This window comes from Malania oleifera, chromosome 4, assembly GCF_029873635.1.
Source record: "Malania oleifera isolate guangnan ecotype guangnan chromosome 4, ASM2987363v1, whole genome shotgun sequence".
Taxonomy (NCBI): Eukaryota; Viridiplantae; Streptophyta; class Magnoliopsida; order Santalales; family Ximeniaceae; genus Malania; species Malania oleifera.
Window position 1 is genome coordinate 39,411,864 of NC_080420.1, and position 3,994 is coordinate 39,415,857.

A 3,994-nucleotide genomic window follows, 5' to 3' on the forward strand; every position below is an offset into this window, starting at 1 on the left:
TGAAGTTTTTGATGGCTTGTGACAACCGGTGGCATTCATGTGTTATCCACGTATCTTACATGATCACTCTCTGATATCTTTCGACGTTAGTGATAGACGATCTGAATATAAAAGGGATGATCTTTTTACTACTTTCATTTATTTTTTTGGATTGTGATGATGTTTAGTGACAAGATTAGTACCTCTATTGCTTCAACCAGGTACACGTATTAGGCTATAGTCTCCCACATAGGTTCTCATGGTCATTGTGATAGAGTATACTCCAGTTCCTGACCGTGCTCTGGACGGCTGGTGCACCCTTGCTACTTTGTGCCATCGAACGACTTTTTCGATTGTTTAGCTGGGTTCCAGTTAGTTTAGTATGGTAAACTCACTGAACATAGATTACGCAGAATAACATCCTAAACTAAACTCTTGTCTGACACCAGATATGTTATCGAGGTTCGGCCAATACTGCCTACGTTCCCGCCTCAAGCTCACAAGTAAGGGGATTCTACTAAAGCTCACTTGCGGGTGGAGCGACATCGATTACAACACCTTATTAGGATGGTGCACCTAATTCTCTTAACCGGGTCTGAACTAGTCTGGTGCTCACCTAACTGGGTTTGAGCAATTCGGGACTATTCATAGGGTTAGTCTCCCTCTTCTAACAACCCGTCGGGAATACAATAGATAATCAATAAAATATTTTCATACAACAAAGATGCTTCTAAATTAAGTAGATGTGTACAAAAATTAAAGCATAATGCCCTCACTTATGATATGGAATGAAGCTCAATGTGAGTGTGTGTATTTTTCACTTAACAATATTTTTCAATAAAGATTAAAGTGTGAAAAATAGTTTTCTCAATACCAAGAGTAAGAGACCTTTCGAGCAAAGATATTATTGTTTAAAATATGCTCAAGGCTCTTCTCAATAACCTATAAATTTCCCCAAAAATGATTTTTCAAAACAAAGCTTAAGGGAAGCAAAGGTTTTTGCTTTCAAATGAACTTGCAAAAATAATATATGTGTGTGTGTGTGTGTGTGTGTGTGTGTGTAAGCACGATTGCAATAAGACTTTCCTAGCACAAAATATTTGTGCTCAAGTCTTTCAAAATAACCAATATAAATTTTCTCCCAATAAGATTTATCAATAAAATATATGGGAGATTTAAGAAGCTTACTCTAAAACAGAATGATATTCAAAGTATGAATATTGAGAGTAAATGCTTTGAATAAAAATGCCCTAAATAAAACCTCTCTTCCAAAATAGATTTTTCTAATGAAGAATGAAAAGAGAGTTAAATGGTTTGTAAAAAATAAATGCCCAAATGAATGCTAAAAAACAATGCTCTCCTGTAAGATTTATCAAAAGAATAATAAAAGAGAATAAAAATTAAGTATATACTTTGAGAGAATTTTTGGGCTAATCAATTGCTTAATTATGAGTTCTAAGGGGGTATATATAGATATTGGGAAAAATATGATTGTTGGGGACATAACAGGAATAATTATAAATGTTTAATCAAATTTTAACCCCAATTACCACGATTAAATTTGCTAAAACAGAGAGGTTCGGTCGATCAAGGGCAAGGTTCGATTGACCACTTTTATAAGTTCAGTCGATTGAGGCAAATTTGCACTACAGGTTTGGTCGACTATAGCAAGGTGTTTCTGAACCTTTCGTGGGTTCGATCGACCATGGCTAGAGGTTGATTGACCATTCATGAGGTTCGATCGACCAAGTCCAATTCGAACTACAAGGTTTGGTCGACCAAGTAGTTGGGATGTCAGAGGTTCATGGTTCGATCGACCTAGGACGGTACATTCAAAACAGAACGGTTGACCAAGCGAAGTCAACATGTTGATTATGATGATTCGATCGACCAAGACATTTATAATGTCAAGGGTATGGTCGACCGAAGCTTGGATTTTGGTTAACTTCTCAGTTCAATCGACCAAGGTCAAATGACCTTGCGATGGTTGGTCAACCGAGGCAAGTGAAATTCCTATTTTGCCCCTGATTTTGACCTTAATGAAATTTCCCCTTAAATGTATGAGTATGATTTTTAAGTGAGGGATTTTTCCATTAAATATTTTGTGTCCCAAGGTCAATTATGGTCCTTGTCTAGTTCCCTATGGTCGAGACTTTTGAATTAAGTTAAAAAATCTAACGTTGGTCGACCTTCATCTTGTTTTTGCCCTAGTTTTAACCCTAAATTCATTTTGAAATCCCTATATGATTTTAGCATTTTAGAAAAAAGGTTTTCAGTGAAAAATGTTGGTCCCTAGGGTTTGTTTATGGTTTTCCTGAGCTTATCAATCACATTATGCATGCAATGCATTATTACAGACCAAATAATAAACTAAATGCAACGCAATACAATTAAATGTCTTCTTCTTGATCTTTTGCTCTTCACTTCATGAAGTATGCTAGGTTTATGTGCATTAAGATCTATCTTGGCCTCTATTTCCCTTAATCCTTATGTGTGTGCTGAAATATGAATCTGTTCACAAACTAAGTACACACATAAGATACGGATGCTTTGTTAGCATCAAAATAGGGATCAAACTCAAAAAGTCAGCAAAGGACCCAAGCCTTGGCGAGCCTACCAAATTTTGGCACCGTTGTGAGGGACTTGGCCACAGTTATAAGCCAACTTCCACTTTAGAGTATTGTTGCCTTGTGTTTTTTATTTGCTCTCCTTTTATTTTCATCTTTATTTATTTATTTTCAGGTTTGTTTATTATCTCTGAAGTCTTGATTCTGTGTGCTTCAAGTGTGTATATTGGTCTTGCATTCTATGGATCCCGAGTTAGTTCCCATAAACCTCGAGATTGAGAGATCCTATAGGTCCCTTAAGAAACCCACTTCGAATCATGAATTTGTAGAGTCGTATGAACTTAAAGTAATGGCCAAATGTTCATTGATTCCCGCTATTCAAATACTAGAACCCCAAGCTCCCCGCCAACCTGTGGTGGTGGAGCAACCACTTAGGCCTCTTAGGGACTACTTTGTAACTAATGCATATAGCTCGCCGTCTTGCATCTGATACTCGGATGTCGAGGCAGCTCAATTTGAGATCAAAACTTCTTTCATCTCGATGCTTCCCAATTATTATGGGAATTCAAATGAAAATCCTTATAAGCATCTAGATGAGTTTCTCGAGATTTGTTCCACCATCCGCATCCACAATTTTGGTGATGATGCTCTCCGCCTTAGGCTTTTCCCGTTGTCTCCGAAGGATAAGGCCAAATATTGGATGACGTTCTTAGAGTCAAACTCGGTGACCAACTGAGCTATCATGCAACACGAGTTCTTGAAAAAGTACTTCCTAATTGGGAAGACTAACCAGCTGAGGAGAGACATCACTAGTTTCTCACAGATGGGTGGGGAACTATTTTTCAAGACTTGGGAGCGCTTTAGGGACCTGTTACATCAACGCCCACACCATCAGGTCCCTAAGTGGCAATTGTTTAATACCTTTCATAAAGGGTTAGCTGAATGTGATAGGTCGATGGTAGATGCATCATGTGGAGGTACTTTCCTTTCCAAACACGAGAATGAGGCTTGGGTTCTCTTTGAGAATCTGGCCGAGAATTCTCAATAGCATAATGTTTATACTTGTAAACCCTCTGAACCATCCACTTCCAAATCTAAGGGAGTTTACGAGTTGGCGGTAGGCCATGACCTAACACCCACCCTACACACCATCATTCAAAAGTTAGATCGGTTCTTGTCCTTAGGGTAGTAACCGCAACCTATGGCGTGTGCAAAGGTGTGTGTCATCTACTCAGACCCCGCACATACATGCTACAATTGCCCACATGCGCCTTCCCAGCCTGACCTTGTGTAGGAAGAAGATTCCACCCATAATTGGTACGATAGGCCGTCAAACAACCCCTACTCCAATATGTATAATTTTAGATGGAGGCAACATCCCAACTTCTCCTGTAGGCCACAAGCTCTGGGTTTCCAAACCCAAAGACCTCAAATATCACCCAATGCTC

At 38.7% G+C, this 3,994-nt stretch overlaps 1 non-coding gene across 1 annotated transcript; it reads right to left on the reverse strand.

The window, feature by feature from the left end:
• Window positions 1-3,337: 3,337 nt before the first annotated feature.
• LOC131154625 (small nucleolar RNA R71) lies at window positions 3,338-3,443 on the reverse strand. The gene has a single exon (XR_009136542.1). It is a non-coding gene; the product is annotated as a small nucleolar RNA R71 (small nucleolar RNA).
• Between the last annotated feature and the right edge of the window lie 551 nt (window positions 3,444-3,994).